General features: G+C 39.0%; 1 protein-coding gene across 1 annotated transcript in view; it reads left to right on the forward strand.

Annotated features, from left to right (window-relative positions):
• The window catches only part of ADGRL2 (adhesion G protein-coupled receptor L2), a 631,707-nt gene that overhangs the window by 207,308 nt on the left and 405,475 nt on the right, over positions 1-18,924 (forward strand). The gene's annotated exons all lie outside the window — the stretch shown is intronic.

Consider the following 18,924-nt stretch of genomic DNA (forward strand, 5'->3'; position numbering starts at 1 on the left):
ACATCTATATTAGATAAAATCTACTCAGGCTGCTATAATGAAAAAAGAAAAAGAAAAAGACCAAAACACAGAGGCTCAAATAATACAAAACTTTGTTCTCTCTCACCTGACAATTTAGATGGGCAGGACTGTTGATGTATGGCAGCTGTATAGTATCAGGGACACAGGCTGTCTCTAATTGCTCTGTCATCCTCAACTGTGGCTCTGTCTCTTGACCCAATATGGCTGCTCCAGCTCCAGCTATCATATTTACCTCCAGCCAGAAGGAAAAGAGAAAAGGATAGAGGGAATTCATGCTTTCTTTGGAGGGCATAATCTGAAATTTTCACACATAACTTCTGAAATGATTCATAGCACATGTTCAGGCACAACCACCCTAGAAGACATTATAAAGTACTGAGATGCTCATACCTGTACACAGAATCTCTGTACAATAGCTACAAATGCAGCCTCATGCCAGGATATTGAGTTATGTTGAGACAGCATTACAGTGGGTGATTTTTTGAAATGGTATGCAACTCTTAGTAAAGTTTGGAATAAGATAATAAAAGCTTCCCTCAATTTACAGTGTCTTTGCATTTCTGGGAAAAAAAAAAAAAACCATCATGAGGGATGTCATGAGGGATGTAGATCAGTTCTTATTGTGTTAGCTTTCCTCTACATTGCAAGAAATTTACCATCCCTGACCACAAAATTCCCTCCTCTAATTATTGTGACCATCAAAAACAGCTCCAAAAATTTTCCAAAATATCTCCCAGGAACAGGACAACTCATGTAGACATTCTAAAACTACAGGCTATGTTGGTGCCTGGTCTAATTTCCAACATATCACAGATAACAATTTTACCAAAAATTTGCAATGGTCTAATGAAGGATCATTGAATTTCTAACCACTAATATCATTTCCACCCATCACCTCAATGCTGCACATTCAAGCCTTTTTTTTTTTTTTTTTTTTTTTTTTTTTTTTTTTTTTTTTTAGGGCAGCATGCCGCTTAAAGGTACCAAATCATATACTTGTTATGAGTTTAGGCTGCTAGACAAAGGAACCCTAAACTGGACAGATGTTTATTTCCCTCTCATGTAAAAGTTTTCCCAGGCATGCCAGGATGGCTAAATCTTTGATTATTTGGGGATCCAAGATGCTGCTCTCTTTTTACTATGCCATTTTCAACATAAGTGGATTTCATTTCATGGATCCAACATGGCTGCTGTAGCTCTAGCCATTACATCTGTATGCCAACAGTGAAAGGGAAAAGATAAAGGAAAAAAAGACATAAATAATCCTTCCCTTCAAAGGCAAATCCCCAAAGCTATACAGACAACTTCTGCTTTTCCCAAAACTTAATATTTTTACTTTTGAGATTCCAAAACTATGAATTGTTGGTAACTCTAAGCATCTAGTAGACATTGTTCTATCAGACAGGTGGCATGATGAAATGTACCCCAAACTAGACATTCTAATTCCGGTTGTGCTTCTAACCAGCTTCGAGATCCCAGGCAGATCATTTAACGTCTATGATTCTTTCTTCAGCTGCAAAATGAAAATAGAGGAGTTGAATAGGCTATTTCAAATTTCCAAAATCTAGAGTATACTATAATGCTCAGAGGACATCTTATGATTCATCTCAGTCTTAAAACTTTATTTTCCTACCTAAATATTTTCTAGTCCATTCATTGCAGGGGATTGATTTGTATTTTCAAAAGTCGTTTTACGAAGTATATCAGGAACACAGAAGTTTTGAGCTTTTTAATGGCCACTGACCAAGAACATTTTGATCGGTCAGTGATATGCTGAAGGGGTTACTAAATACACTTTGATGTCATCACAGGTTTGTACCATACAATTGCCATTTGTCTCCAATGAGGGCATGTTTTTGTTTTTTTAGACCTGTTCCCAAACTCAATCTCTTCTCTCTTCGATTACAATCCTGGTTGGAATGGCCACTGTCTCTTTTCTATGTTGCTGCATTAATCTCCTATTTGATTTCCTGCTCCTACTCTTGGATCTTCTTAACACACACTGCCCAAAGTGTCCAAATGATATTTTTTTTTTCGTTTTACCTCTTTTACCCATTTATCCCACCTCTCACCCCGGCCTCTGGCAACAAGCAACCCATTCTCCCTATCTAATGGCTTGTTTTGTTGTTGGTGTTGTTTTATTGAAGTATACTTGACACACAACGTTACATTAGTTTCATGTGTACAACATAGTGATTTGACAAGTTTACACCTTATGCTGTGCTCACCACAAATGTAGCTGCCATCTGTCACCATACAACGCTATTACAATATTATGGACTGTATTCCCTATGCTGTAATTTTCGTCTCGGTGGCTTATTCATTCCATAACTGGAGGCTTGTATCTCCCACTCCGTTTCACCCATTTGGCCCATTCCCCCACATGTATTTTTTTTTTTTTTTTTAGATTCCACATATAACAGAGAGCATACAGTATTTGTCTTTGTCTGACTTCTTTCACTTTGCATAATACCCTTGAGGTTCATCCACATTGTCACAAATACTAAGACTTCATTCTTTTTTATGGCTGAATAATTTTCCATTGTATTTATATACCTTGTCTTCTTTATCCATTCAGCCATCAATGGAAACTTAGGTTGTTTCTGTATCTTGGCTATTGTAAATACTGCTGTAATGAACATGGGGGTGCATGTATCTTTCTGAATTCGTGTTTTCGTTTTCTTTGGATAAATACCCAGAAGTAGAATTGTTGGATCATATGGTAGTTTGATTTTTAATTTTTTGAGGAAACTTCATACTGTTTTCTCCAGTGGCTGCACCAATTTACAATCCCACCAACAGTGCACAAGGGTTTCCTTTTCTCCACATCCTCATCAACACATCTTTTTGATAATAGCCATTCTAACAGCTGTGAGGTGATACATCACTGTGGTTTTGATTTGCATTTCCCTGAGGATTAATGATGCTAAGCATCTTTTCACGTACCTGTTGGCCATCTGTATGTCTTGCTGGGAAAATGTCCATTCAGATCTGCCCATTTTAATAAATCAGATTGTATGGTTTTTTTGCTTTTGAGTTTGTGAGTTCTTTACATATTTCAGATATTAACCCTTATCAGACATGTGGTTAGGAAATATTTTCTCCCATTCCATAGGTTGGCTTTTCATTGTGTTGATAGTTTCCTTTGCTGTGCAGAAGCTTTTTAGTTTAACGTAGTCCCACTTATTTTTGCTTTTGTTGTGTTTGCTTTTGGTATCAAATTAAAAAACTCATCGCCAAGACCTATATAACAAGCTTATCACCTATGTTTTCTTCTAGGAGTTTGATGGTTTCAGAACTTACGTTCAAGACCTTAATCCATTTTGAGTCCATTTTGTTTAGGGTGTAAGATAGGGCCCATTGCTACCCAGTTTTCCCAGCATCATCTATTGAAGAGACTGTCTTTTCCCTATTGTATTTTCTTTTTTTTTTTATTCAAAAAAAAATTTTTTTAACGTTTATTTATTTTTGAAACAGAGAGAGACGGAGCATGAACAGGGGAGGGGCAGAGAGAGAGGGAGACACAGAATCGGAAACAGGCTCCAGGCTCCGAGCCATCAGCCCAGAGCCCAACGGGGGGCTGGAACTCACGGACCGTGAGATCGTGACCTGAGCTGAAGTCGGACGCTTAACCGACTGAGCCACCCAGGCGCCCCATTCCCTATTGTATCTTCTGCCTCCCTTGTAAATTAATTGACCACATATGCATGGGTTTATTTCTGGGAGTAACAGAATTTAGCGAAAAAATTCACTTTGTCTTTGTCACTTTTCTTTTAAATAAGTATGTACTGAACACTTACCATATGCCAGACACCAAGTTACACACAGGAGATACAATAGTGAGCAAGATCGGCACCATCTCTTCTTTATACAGATAAGTAGGTAGAAAATAATTAGAATTTATAGGAAATGCAATGAAAGAAATGTTAAAATGTCTAAACAAGAGACTAACAGAGGTCACCAGCTTTATATAGGGCAATCACAAAAGACCAAATAGAGACATTTTTTAATGTTTATTTATTATTGCGGGGGGTGGGGCAGAAAGAGAGGGAGACACAGAATCCGAAGCAGACTCCAGGTTCTGAGCTGTCAGCACAGAGCCCCACACGGGGCTCGAACCCATGAACCATGAGATCATGACCCGAGCCAAAGTCGGATGCTTAACCGACTGCACCACCCAGGTGCCCCTAAACAGAGACATTTAGATGAGAAGGAGCTGGCTATGCATATTGTGGGGATAAGGACCGCATTCCAGGCAGAGAGAACAACCTGTACTAAGGTCATAAGACGTAGGAAGAGGGAGTGAGACTGTAGAAAGAAGGACCAGTAGGGCCCAAGACTAGTGAGGGGTGAAGAAGAGGAAAAGTGACCCAAGAATGGAAAAATAAATAGGGGGCAGATCATACAGATACTAATAGGCCCTGGTAAGAAATTTGGATGTATTCCAGTTTATTTCCAAGGAAGCGTTGAGACATTGAAGGGATTCAAACAACAGAATTATGTGAGTCAATTTTCATTTTAACATCATTTTTGCTTTTGGTGGAAAAGAAACAAAAGAGAAAGCAGAGAAACCAGTAATCTAGGCAGAAATGGACAGAGAGGTGGCAATAAGAGAGTAAAAAATCTTTACAAAGTGCAATTGTAATGTTTAATTATACCTAATACTACATACAATCAACCAACCAACAAATAATTATATTTTGAGGTCCCACCATATGTCCAGCATGGAAATGTAAAGATATATGATGCGTTGTTCTTGCCTTCTGGGAACTAATAATTTATTAGGAGGAAAAACTAACATATAAAAAACTATATTAATAGTCTCATAGAACCACCCTCTGACACCTAATAAGTGGTTATTTCTTTAGGTTAACAGGGAAAATATGTAGAAATCTGAAGGTAATGTTTTTGTGTTAAATCATCGCTATTGTTTATTGTATTTACAGCCTGATTTTCCTGTGCCAATAACCAGAATGTGAAGAATGACCAAATAGGTTATTTTGCTCCTTTCACATATCATATTTTTCCTCATTTAGACCAGGTCTTGGACATGGGATAGGTCCCAGATTGCAGCAGGTGGTGAGAAGATTAAAAGAACAATCTAGACTTTACCAGTATATTCCAAGCTCTCGCTCACACCTGTCTATAGAGATCCTGAACTCTGGCTTCTTCACAGGACCACTTTTGCAAATACTTCTGCCTAACTAGGAGACTGATGGCCAACATAAGCTATTTTCTTTCTAGAAATTATAAAACACTGACTTAACTCAAATAAGCAAAGATGATCCAATGTACCAAATGGTCTCATTTAAAATAATCAGTGAGCTGTATTAGGAATGTCTTTCAGAGCAATATCTTGAAAGAAACTGAGAGTAACTTGGCTCAGACTCAAAGGTCGTAGATGGAAAAGGTCCTTTTGCTGCTTAAATTAATCTTTGAGGCAAATTTTCAAAAATTACTGACATCAGAGATGTTCTGGCAATAGCCTCATGCCAGTGGCCTGGGTCCAGAAACTACCAGACTTTTGCCTTCCTCACGATAATTCCAGTTCTCACGGATGGCCCTCTGACTATGTCAGAAGCAACTGGAATAAGAGAAATAAAAAGAAGCCAGAAGTCTAACACTTGTGACCATTACCATTTCCGGAATGCCTTTTGCAGGTATAGGGAAGGGTAATTCTGATATCCTGGAAACATTTGAAACTGAGTAATAACACTTTGCCTACTTAAATGCCCCCTGTAGTTTCAATTAGCTGGGCACACTTCTGAACATTCTTTTGCTGTGAGGCGAGGCATGGTTATAGCCAGCATGTATTGCTTCAGCAGTGAATAAAAGGGTGTTCTCCTCTAGAACCAACTTTTCAAACCTGTGCAAGGGCAAGGATATAATTTAAACATTTAGGTCCTAATTTGCAAGACATTTTCAGAACAGTAGGGTCAATAACACTTATATAACATTTCTACTCCTGGAAGAGGTATAAAATCCAAGAATATAGTGGCCTATTATTTTGATTATCAATTCAATAAATAGAATCATGCCATTATTGCTATTGAATGCCTAGTTAATAACCATACAGCAATACTCCAAAGCTCAAAAAAATATGAAGGGTGTTCAGATCAGCAATGGATTATTCACATTTTATAGTAGATATTTCTCAGAAAATAACACTGGTTAGAGAAATCATACTTTTCTAACTCAAAAACTGGTGTCCTTGGAGATCTTCCTAGATGTCTGTCACAACAGTTTAGGTTACCTAACAAGTTTGAGATATGCTGGGTTAAATAAAGTTAACATTTTGTTTTGTTTCACAATGCGTAAATAATGTGCTAATGCTTATTTTGGCCTCTAAGAAAGGAGATATGGTAGGCAGGACTATCTGTCCCCAGTTCACGTGACTACAGAACCCTGGGATATATGGTACCATAATTGGCATGTATTTGCACTGGTTATTCTCTCTGCTTGGAAGGGTCTTTCCTTGACGACCACTGGGTTTGTTCTCTCCCTTCCTTCCGGTCATGTGCTCAAATGGTACCCTCTCACTGGGACTATTCTCATCTATTTCTTTCATTTTATTTTTTAAATTTTGACATTTATTTATTTTTAAGAGAGAAAGTATGTGAGCAGAAGAAGGCTAGAAAGAGGGAGACAGAAGATCTGAAGCAGGCTCCGCGCAGTGAGCACAGAGCCTGATGGGGGCTTGAACTCACGAACCGTGAGATCACGACCTGAGCCAAAACCAAGAGTTGTCCACTTAACCGACTGTGCCACCCAGGTGCCCCTCACTCACCTATTTAAAACACCAATGTCCACCCTTACCCACTTGGTAATCCTAATTCCCCTTATCCAGCTTTTTTACCTATTGTATTTATCAGGTACATAATTACGTAATTTATTATATTTATTTTCTGACTCCTTCCATTAGACAGGAATTTTTACTTTTATTTTACTTTTAGTTCCTAGAATAGGGACTAACATATACTAGGTTTTCAGTAAATATTTGTTGAAGGAAGAAAAAAAAGAGAATTTTCTGTGTTTTTTAAAAATCAAGATGTGTTCCATAAATGATATGTTTTCTTTTTTTCTGTTATAGGATTTACGATGTATGTTACATTCAGTTATATCTTGGACTCTAGGGAATATAAATCAGGGGAAAGTTGCATTTTTTGAACTCACTGCAGCCAGAGTTAATTTAATATCTGGTAAGAAACAGCTTACTGTCATTCATGACTTTTCTTTCTCTAATTTCAGCTCGCCCCTTCCTCCACCTGAAATGAATTTTTCCAAGTTGTGAAGCCCTTCCAACTCTATTTCAATAATAACTTCCTCATTAATTTCCTGCCCTCCTTCCCTACTAGGAAGGGCACATGAAGGGGGACAGCTGGCAATAATCCTGAAGAGCAGGCTGAAACCTTATCATAGGTGGTCTTCGAGGCAATCAGACTCTCTATGGGAAGCGATAGAGACCCACTATTTGGAGAATTTTTAAAAAACATCTGAATTTCTAGAAAGGTATCTTGACAGTGATGTATCAAATGGCCTGGAGGTCAGCGTGCTTCTCATTTCTAATTCTGCACCAACTCTCTGTTTCCCTTCGTGTGATGCTCTTTCCCCGTTTCTCATCTGTTTTCTCTGAGGCCACCTACTCACGTCCCAGACCTACTAGTTCTCCAAAAGAGTCTGGATATGCAACAAAGACACAGGCTCAAAGACATCCCTGTTGCATCTCTGCTGGGGTCTTCTGGACTTCTTACCCCCACTGACCAGAAGCCACAGGTCAAGGGAGGAAGGGGAAAGACATTAGCAAGACATGTGTTTCTTATCATAATCTCTGAATGCTCTCACATAATGCAAGTTAGTCCCACTTCACAAATGAGAGAAACTTTGTTCAAAAAACGTAAGTATTCTACAGAATTTCACTTAGGTAGTGAGGTTCATGCCTACAGCTGCCCCAGAGGATAAGCAGATAAGACTGGCTGATGAACGCATTCTCAGTTCCAGGTAGTGTGAGGTGCGCTTTACATAAATTGTCACAATTCAATTCCAACAGCCTCATGAGAAGCTTCAGTTCTTTTCCCCATTTTACAGGAGACTAAAGTTAGGAAGATTTCCTAATTTGTCTAAGTTCATGCAGCTAGGAGATGGTGATTCTAATCACTACAGCCCATTCCATCTAAATAGAGTCAGAAGTCCTACCTGCATGTTACCGATAAACCCCAGTTCTTTCCGCTATGTCACCTTGCCTCCTGTGCTATGAAAAGCAGAGGCCGCAAGGACACATAGGGGCCTGGCTCTGACCTGAATGAGGGTCTGTTGGCCTTGGAAGTCAGTGAGCCCTTTACTCTCCCTGCCTGTCAACGCTCCCGGCCAGCCATTGATGCTGACAGTTATGGGAGAGGAGGAGTAAGTAGCTCTGGACAGATCAGTGCCCTGAACATAGAAAGTCCTTTTTACTGTATCCCCTCCATCTCCACCACCATCCTTCCCCTACAGATGTGGGGAAGACACTAAATTCTAAAGGTTAAGACACAAGAATTATAGTTGAGTATCAATTGACTATCAAAGCAGAAAAGTCCTTTGTAAACTTAAAAACTCTCACCATTATTTTCCTGTCCAGCACTGTGGATTATACTAGGGCTGGGCAGCATTTTCTATGGAAACCCAGAGACTGGCCTCCTCCTTTTTTCCTAATTTAATATTCATTTGTGGTTGTTTCTGTAGTGGCAGTTTGGAATAGAGACATCCACATCAGATGTTAATTCATGTCAAAGGAGTTATTACTCAAAATACTCTATGACACAAAGAGCGGAGCAAATAAAGACGTAGAAAAATTCAATTCCCATAGATATAATGACAGAACACAATAGTGATGATATATCAGAAAAATCAGAAAGGTATACAGACTATGCTGAGATGTGCAAAGAAATGAGCATTCTTTATTTCTTTGTAAACGATTGGGTTCTCTTCACAATCCCACACCCACCAGGTAGTTTAGAAAAGGTGTTTTAATTAAATTGCCAATTCAGTCTAACTTGGTAATTGAACCCATCTCTTTATGTAACCCAGTTTCTGCTTAGATGAGTCAGGGAAACACTTGTCAGAGTTTTGCCCTCTCTACCTGGATATCTGTAGAATGACTGCGGTATGTGTAATCTTAGGGGAGGTGGAGTTCTGGAGTGCATGAGGTATCTTCAAAGTTCTCCTGGTTTGGCCTAGTCCCCGAGCTGGTAATATCTCAGGAGGGACTTGTCACACCCTGGGTACTCCGATGCACCATTGCTAAAAACTGCCTTTAGCGATAATCATTCATATTTTGGTCACTCGACTCTGACAACACTAGGGGCCACCATTTACTCTTGGAGATTGGGCCCCATCTCCACTTTTGCTGACAATATGCATTCCCTGACACAGGACTGTGACTTCCACTTGCACCTTGGTCTGTGGTGGATGGCTTCATTCTTCTTAGGCAACCACCTTCAGCAAAGTTGCCAGGCAGGTCCTTCGACTACTTTGATCCAGATCCTTCTAGTTCATTCCACAGGATGCTCAGGAACATCTGGAAAGCTTCACACCATACAGGAGCTGAGGGAGACTCTAAGAGCCTTAAACTTAGACCTTTGTGTACAAAGCCATGTTAGGCCATTGAATTGAATTTGGTCTAACAGCCCCCATGTTTAAGCGGAAACCTACAAGGTAATAGCTTCCAATAGTCTCTTGGTGGGCAGCAGCCACTTTCGACTTGTCATTCCCCTCAACCTCTGTAGAATATCTCTATACTTCCAATCTCCCACTCAACCCTCACCTCCAGGAATTTGTGAAGAGAAGAAAAATTGAAGCCATCCTTTTATCCCTGCCTCCCTGCCTTCTTCTACCCAGAATCCAATGGTAACGGAGAAGCCAGGCATTCCCTACCTTCTTCCTAACCTAGCCTACCCTCCTCTCATTTAAGACACTCTACTATTGTTTGTCCAGCCAGCCTCTCAGTATGTTAAAGAAGACAGGAGGCAATTGCAAAAATTCTTTTCTTTCTTACAACCCAAATTTCATGACTGTTGTTTCAGAAGAGTCAGTTTATGAGATCTACAACTGATCAATGGCTTCTTTGTTCTAACCTTGGGAAAGCCCAGCTTCTTTCCTGGGGCTATATGCTCAGTAGGTAGAAGTTTGCAAGGGATCTTGATGTGAGGGAGAAGTGTAAGTACTTTGATTTATTCTTTCAAATGATTCAAATATGATTTCAAATATGATAACTCCTACTAAAATAACAACAATATTTGGTTCTTACCATGTCAGATACCGTGCACCAACATTATCTTTTAGTTAACTCTTACAACAACCCTGTTGTGACAGTTCTTTCACACATATTTTCAGAGAAGAAAACCAAAGCACAGAAGGATTCACGCAGTGGGTGAGGAGTTCTTGCCCTCGTCCACTGTGGTCTAGAATAGTGTTTCTCAGTTTGACTACAACTCAGGTAAGAAACACAATTTATTTCACAATCAAAGTACACACATACCAAAAGCAGAGTTTCAGATAACAATCAATACTTACCATCCACTCTTTTCCTTATATTCCATGCAATTCCCTCTCTCTGTCTCTCATTTTTTCTTTCTTGTTTTTTTTTTTTTTTTGTTTTTTTTTTTAATGCTGGTCACAACCAACAAAATTGATTTGACAACCCACTGAAGAGTCATAATTGACACTTGACAAATGCTGCTGCACCACCTGCAGTATCAATATTACCGAATTCTAATAGAAATTACATCAGACTACATTTAGCCATTTGGAAATAGGCGAAGGTAATTTTTTGTGTACATGTCGTAATTGGGAGAGCTTGAGTATGAAAGACTTAAAGCAAGTAAAATAGTGAGTAAAATGTCAATTAAATGCTGTTAAGTAGCTTTAAAACTATTTAGTAAGAAGAAATCCGGAAGCTGAACAAACATAGATTTGTGGTTTAAACATTTACCATTTTCACCAAGTCTTCCTTAATATGGCCTTCAGAACTTATATCTAGATATTTTCACCCTTCATTTTGATCTACAGGGCTTAATTATTATATCTCAGAATTTTACTTTTTCTTCCAAGGATTTAGATTAAAACGTAGCATTCGTTTTAATTCAGTATTGTAGAATTCAGTATTGTATTCAAAATCCCAAAATAGTTAAGTTTCAAAAGAGACAGACTTTCCTGAGCTCCAAATTCTTAGATGATAAATAATTTGAGTCAATGGGCATTCTGCCCTTAGAAGAAGCAAGATAAACACAGAATTGATTATGCCAATTAATAATTTGGGGACAAATGAGTGACAGCTCAGGAAACAGAAGGTTCAGAAAATGTTCAAGAAGTTCAAGATCATAAAACCTAGAAAAAGCCTATAGATTTCTGTCTTTTCAGTAGAAGGATCGTTAAAAGGTTGTGTGTTAGAGTACTTTGCTTTAGGCAACTTTCAAGTAAATCAAGAAATGAGCCTTCCTCCATGTTTATTGCACTTTCTAGTTCTCACTAAATTATATCTTTGACCTCGGAGACATTTGCAATAGCACCAGGATGTAGTTCCAAATTGGATTAGCATTGCCACGCAGATCCTTTTGGCATACTAGAAGCCCTACTCCATCAGTTATCTACTGAAGTCAGATGGATGACATTAGTAGCTCTTAGGGTTAGGTTTTTGAGATATACAACTGGAAAACAAAACAGATGCTTTTTGCAAATACAGAAAAGGAACTATTCGAAACACAGTAAAGAAAAGAGTGAGTAAACTCTGGAAGACCTGAGCTCTCGCCCTGCAACCACCTTAAGCTAGTTTGAGGAGCCCTATGGAGTCACTTAGCCTTTTAAACCTCAGATTTCCCACCTGGAAATGCCTTCCATAACTTATCACCTGTCAATGGTCTCATAGCGACCAATGTTACACCCAATATTTGGGATCCATTATTACAGTCATATTGCACATGAGATCAAAACCACCACGGTTGGGTCATTTTTCTCAATACTTCAGAGGATACCATAAATGACATCCGTCCTAGATTCTAGCACATTGAGAAAAACGAAGCACCAGTCTGTTTCAGGAGAGGGTTAAAAAAACAAAAAGGATAAACAAGATTGTGGGAGGAGAAATTCATGTAACCTGCAGGGGGCACTAAGGTACTTTTAGAGAAGTAATCATGAATGGGAAGGAGAGGTACCTGTTACCCCAAATGTAAGGAGGCAAATGAGAAGAAAGGAACAGAGAGATATCATTTATCATTCCTCATATAGTTCTGTTACTCCCTGCCTTCTATCTCAAGTAGACTGCCTGGACAGCAATCTGCGATTATAAAAGATAAACTGCGAACTGATAGGAAAGGGAAAAATTCCAAAAAGAGTAGCTTCTTTCTAAGGATTTGATAAATGAGCCTTTGCTACCTAATAACTTGAGGATTTACCATTTAATCAGGATTAGGAAATCCAAGGAGAAAATGTTCAGTGCTCATGACATATGATTATCGGCAGAGCAGTGGTAAATTGCAGAGAGAATTCTAAGAGTCTTGGTTCTTCCTTTATAGGGTAGGGTCAAAAGGATATCACACACGGAAGACTCAAGTCAAGGCCTTATATTGCAGGACCGCTTCTTCGGAAGGAATGAATCAGGTTGAGAATGATGTCCAGAAATACCCTTACGTTTGTGTAATAGTTAACCATTTGTAAAGCCCTTTTATGTAGAAATTATCTCCCTTGATCCTCATGATGACCACTTTATATTTGAAGGTTTAGGGAGGTTAAGTGGTTTGCCCAAAGTCACACAGTAAATTTCAGAGAGGGAGTCTTTGATGGAAATATGGATTTCTGATGATTTTCAACAGATCAATGGGCTGCTCTGCCAACCAAGTGTGTTTTGAGGGACTTATTCACAAAGGGAAAATTCTGTTACAAACGCGAGAGATGTCAGTTTATGTTTTAGAGTGAAAATCAAATGGCAGATAGTCACAAAGCAAAATAAGAAAAATTTCTCATCACATGTTTTGTAGTTCCAAGAAGCTAACAGGAGTTTTCACAACATTGTCGAGCCAACACAAATGGCTAATCTTAACAGCACGCTAAATTGGCAGTCATGTCGTCTGCGTGATCAACAATATGCCATGCTGCTTTAAATTTATCCTGTTACAAGTCCTCTGGGTAAAGGTATCATTTCCAAAGGTCCCTGTCAGGAACTAAATAGAATTCTAGTAATAAAAGTTAATAGAAGTGGAGTCATTTCCCACCCTCCTCCACTACCAAAAAAAAAAAAAAAAAAAAAAAAAAAAATCATTACTGTCTATATTCCAAAACCCCAAAGCCCGAAAGCCAAAGGGAATAAGGAGCTCAAAACAGGAAGAACAAGTTTGGGTGTGAACTCCACCTGGAAGTCTCAGGTCTCATGATGAGCCATAATGATGTCAGGAGCTTAAGGAGGGGCTTTGAAGTCGGACCTGGGGTTGAAATCCGGCTCTGCCCCTTGGAAGTGGTTAGATTTAATGAGCCTCATTTTCATATCCGTGAAATGGAAATAACATACTGATCCTGCAAGTTGATGTAAGCATCAGAAACAATAAATGAAAATGTATGGCACATAACACATCCTCCATAACTGACGAGTAGAATTTTGGAATCCCTGATGCTCGGTGGTAAATGTGGCAGAGAGCAGTGTTGAAAGGCCTGAAGACAAGTTTGAGCACCTCCCAAGCCTACCTAAAGCGAGTCCTGACCTCAGGTCTTGGGTGGGTCTGCAGGTGCTGTAGGCCAAGGACTCTGTCCGTGTCGTTTTACATTCCCTAGTGTAAGAATTTATCATACTTTGATTTGTACAAGTCCTCCAAGATCAAAGATGGATTCTGAATGTTAGTTGTCAAATGAAACGAACGATTGTGGAAACATAAAAGCAAAGCAATTCACGTTGCCTTAGGAATAGCTCATTTGCAAAATCGAATATGCTATCACATTGACATAGTTCCTCACTTTATCTATTAAACCTTCCATTTTAGTAAAACTAGTTTGTCACAACCAAATGCTACAATTGTATACACTTATGGACACGTCATATGTCTATAGTCGGCCTGGTGTATCTAACAAATGCAGGGGTTTGAAAAAAAAAAGGAAATAAAGATCCAAATTTGAAGAGCAACCTCCACGTTTCAAATACCTTTGAGTATAGTCATAGCTACCTTTTAAAACAATGCTTCCAAAAGTCATAGCTTTCTAAAACTTTAGTTCTCCTAGCACATCAATCCATTAAACTAGAAATTGTTCTTTAAAAAAAAAAAAAAAAGTCCAGTGGAAAAAGCTATGAATGTAGACATCATGAATTGAAACACCTCAGGTCAAATGCAGTTTATAAATGGCACTGTTGTGGGATATGGTCCTGAGCAAGGGACTCGCTTTCCTGTTCCTGGAGCTTTTGTTCTAATCCTCCATCTAGACTTGGCCTATTTTTTTTTTGAACTTACTTGCCTGTGGCCTGGGAAAAATGTTTATGTAAAGACTGACCTCTCTCTGGGTGTCTCAGCAGCTAGTTTGTGGTATAGATGAGTGCTCATTCAAACTCCTCTGTTCACTGTTGACTAAGACCTTGAAGAGTTCTTCAGGCTCCACTAGGCTGAAGGAGAGCCTATTGAGACTTTCAGCCTTTTTCTTACTGCCAAGTTACTTTTTTATTAGGCTGATAAACTCCTGAATTGTTGAAAAGCAGCTGTTCAAGAAAGGACTTAGCTTATTCTCATGGGGTTTCTGGAGGTGGGGGAGATATATTTGTGAGTGGGACCCACTGGTCCCTAGCACGGTTAGACCTGTGCGACCTCTCTTTCTGACTCTAACGAGGTTTCTGGAATGTGATGGAAACACAGCACCACCTCTCAGAGAGTCATAGCCGCTCAATCAATTTTCTTTCTGTCTCCCATCTCAATGCAGATATTTTCGTATAAATCTTAGTCTTTAAAAGTAGGCTTTTAGTAATTTGATGTTCACCAGGAGAATGCTAACCTGATAGGGTAAATGCAGCTTTGCTAAGAGAAAGAAAGGAAAAGAAAAGGAAAGAGAAAAGAGAAGGCCAGGGGAAGGGAGAGCAGCGAGGGGAGGAGATGGAAAAAGAAAAAAAAAAACGAGAGAAAGTGCTCAGCTCAGCCACAGTAGCATGAGTTCTGACTAAAGCTAAGCCTGGTCAGATGACTGAAAGGGTTTAAACTGTTAATTTCCACATATTGCTCAAGTAAGCAAAACTAAAAGCATTTAATTTTTCTAATAATCTCAGACATGGTTTCCTCCTAATGTACTACACAATCTGTATTGATTACTCTGTCGGTGAGATACGCATTTAATAAACATGTATTCCAAAGTGAAGCGTAAAATCAAAGTTTAAATTACTCTTTTTGAAAGCTACTTTTTTCCCCCCGGTATGTCAAAACAAAATGTACACTGGGGGGAAATAAGACTTGCATTTCAATTGTTTCTTGAGAAGCTAATTCATAACAGGCATTGAGATGAACAGGGCAAAAACAAGCGGCAGAGGACCATAGGACTAAATTTTATTCTTTTTCAAAACAGGCTGGATGTAGGGATGTCATCCATGCGATCTTTTGAGGACAAAAAGGAGCTTAGCTGGAAGTTATACAGGAAGAATAAACTTTCATGCTTCTGAAAGACAAATGAAATTTTCCAGTACTGTTTTAAAATTGTTGAATTGATAAAGGTATTTAAATATTGATCTACTAAATATTCCATTTATATGCATGTAATAAGGATTAGATTACAGGCTTTTAGCGTTATTTGCAAAGGGCAGTATTTACATATAAGAGCAATTACTTTGCCAAATTTGAGGAACCGGTCTCTGAACTTTTAGTATCCCACGAAGCAAGATATGCAACTATGCAAAAATTTTACACATTTTTAATCCTCTTCAGAAGAGGTCTATAAGAAAGGAAATTGTAAATGTGCAAAGTGGTACACAGGAGGGGGTGATTAAGAGGAAAAGCAAATTTATATTTGTAGTAGTAGAAGGTACTGTTGTTTTTGATTTGTTATATGCTTTAATCTGGCATGCTATTTCACCCTTCATGACACACATCAATACCTTCTTTATGTCTGGCTATTACCACTCATTTAAAAATCTATTTTACATGATTCTTTCAGCCAAAAATGGACCATAATGACACAGAATACAGCATGTGCTTCATAAATTCTGTAAGAATCAATACTTTGGCTGGAAATTTGTCAGTCTCTCAAAGTTATGCATCATTAAACTTTACTGTTATTACAGTGGACTCTTCTTCAAAGTTCAGTACCTAGCTCATATTGGAGAAACGCTTTCAGAGCCAGGAAAGGTTGAGAGAAGCAAAAGTTACTTGCGATGGAATATATCCCCTCAGATGATGCTTAATTTGCAAAATGCAGATAGAACAAAAGTATTTGGCTTATGCAGGCCTAGGTGGTTTATAAGATTCAGGTTACGTTTATCTAAAGGTCACAGACATGATAACCAGACAAGTTTGGAGAATCTGAAAGATATCCATCTACTGAGTAGATGCCACTTTTCTTCTAAAACTCAATTATAGTGTGCAGGTTAAGAAAGAGATGACGCCTTGGATTCTTCCCCCATTTCACACTGCTCTCTGACTCAACTGGTAATGAGAACACCTTTTGTTTTGTCCTCTGTGAGAGTGGCACTTGGTCTTTGTCGTGATGACTGGCCTGTGTAGACACCTGCTTTTTAGGCACACCTGTAGGGATTGCAGCTGTTATTGTGTCACCTACCAAAGGCCTCAGGAGCACTGGAAACAAATATTGGTGGAATCCCCTTTGTGAGCTGTCTCCTGCTTGCCATGCCACTCCATCAAGCAAGAGCTCACCATTCTAACCATAAGGAGTTATTGAAAGGTCCCAGAGCAGACTGAGCTCTTGCTGGTGGGTTCAAGGCCTTGGCTCCTGTAGTGACCTTCACCTGTCCTGCCCTTGTGCGTCTTAACTATTACTTTCTTTATGATCTCAGAATATTTGTCACCTTCCGTGGGAAGTCCTCCCTGACCAACTTAGATTGAGCTTAGTACCCCTCTATTTTGATGAGCACTATATTGCCCCATACTATATTTGTACCTAATGCAATTGCCAATTTATTGTGTGGCTTCTCTATAACAGTGACAATTTTGGTAAAAACTGTGTCTTATTTGCCATTGTTGTCCCTCACTCCATCCATTGCCTGGCACATAGCAGGTGCTCACAAAAATCATCAACGAGTAAATGAATGAAGTCTTCCGTGTGCAAAGTAGAAGGTAAATACTAAAAGTCTCAAAGAGGCATAAAACTTAGCCCTTGTTCTGTAGGGACTGACAACAAGATAGGGAAAACAGAGCATAGACACAGATTTTTTTTACAAAGAAGAAGAAAAGGAGCTGAGAAAAAAATTAAGTGATTTTTATCAGTTTTGAGAAACTCTTGCTTTCTTTGTGATGATATCTCCAAAAGATTATTTCTCAAACAAGTCATTTAGAGACTACATGAATAAGTAAAAACTAAATGGCCATTTGAATGAAGGAATTCTATGAAGTCATAACAAATTTCATAAGCATGTTTTCACTGATTCCTGTGGCTGAAATGTTTCATCCACTGCTTTGTTGACAATGCCTCCAGGGCCATGTTGCTACATGGGAGAGTTTGAGGTACAAAAATTCCTTTCTATTCATTCCTTTACCCAAACTTTCAGCTCCAGATATATTTCCAAGTTGAGATCAAGCTCTCAACATTCCTTCTTAGGAAAAAAAAAAAAAAAAACCCACACCTGATTCTCACTTCTTTTTTGTTGTTGTTGTTGTTTAATTTTTTTTAATGTTTAATTTTCGAGAGAGAGAGAAAGAGAGAGAGAGAGAGCATGAGCAGGGAAGGGACAGAGAGAGACGGAGACACAGAATCCAAAGCAGACTCCAGGCTCTGAGCTGTTAGCACAGAGCCCAACACAAGTCTCGAAATCACAAACCGTGAGATCATGACCTGAGCCGAAGTCGGGCGCCCAACTACTTGAGCCACCCAGGCACCCCTCATTCTCACTTCTTAAAAGAGAATATAACAAAGTACTCATAATGGTATTTGGCACCCGGTTAACTTTGAATGTGTGTTTGCTTTTCTTATTTCATACTCCCTGATATCTTCAAATTACTCTTTCGGAAGCACAGTATTAAGCCTAAAAACAAGACACATGGAGAAGAAAAGGGATGTAAGAAACCTTGCAGCAAACTCTGGGACTATTTCATGCATTTGAAAGTACAGTTCAGGGTTTAGTCATCTGAATTGGCTGCTTAACAATAGGAGTTGTGCGTGGTCTGGGTAGGCGTAAGCAAGCTGGAAACTGGCACAGGTAAGATCTGTGTGCTCTCTCTTCCATCGTCTTCACCGGCGATTTTTCTCTCAACCTGCAAGAGCCTGGGAGCTGGTCAGCCTCCTACCATATGCTGACAGGCAGTCTGCGCGGTGGGCTTTGGAGTCAGAAATTCCTGACTGAACCTGGCCCTACTATTAGCCTCCCCAAACCTCCTTTTTTATTATTTGTGAAGATGCAATTAATAACCAGTCATACTTTAAAATCTTTTGAGGATAAGTGCTAATTAATATAAAAGTAATGGCATAGGTATGCTCTGATCTCGATGAGAGAAAATCCTCTTCTAAGTAGCTAACTGATTAATGTCAGCTGTGATGGATATAAATACTACACAGAGTTGGCATCATGTGGAGTTCAATAGCCCTCCGGTGCATCACAGTATATGGTCTGTGCCCAACAGGCTATGGTCCATATTTTTAAAAATATGCCTACCACACAGTTTTGCACTTGTTCAGAATTCAACATGTGTTTCTTTAACTGAATAGAATTGATGAAAATCAGAGATGATTTTAAAAGAACGGCCAGAA

Source organism: Puma concolor, chromosome C1 (genome assembly GCF_028749965.1).
Source record: "Puma concolor isolate L17-30 chromosome C1, mPumCon1.1.hap2, whole genome shotgun sequence".
Classification (NCBI taxonomy): Eukaryota; Metazoa; Chordata; class Mammalia; order Carnivora; family Felidae; genus Puma; species Puma concolor.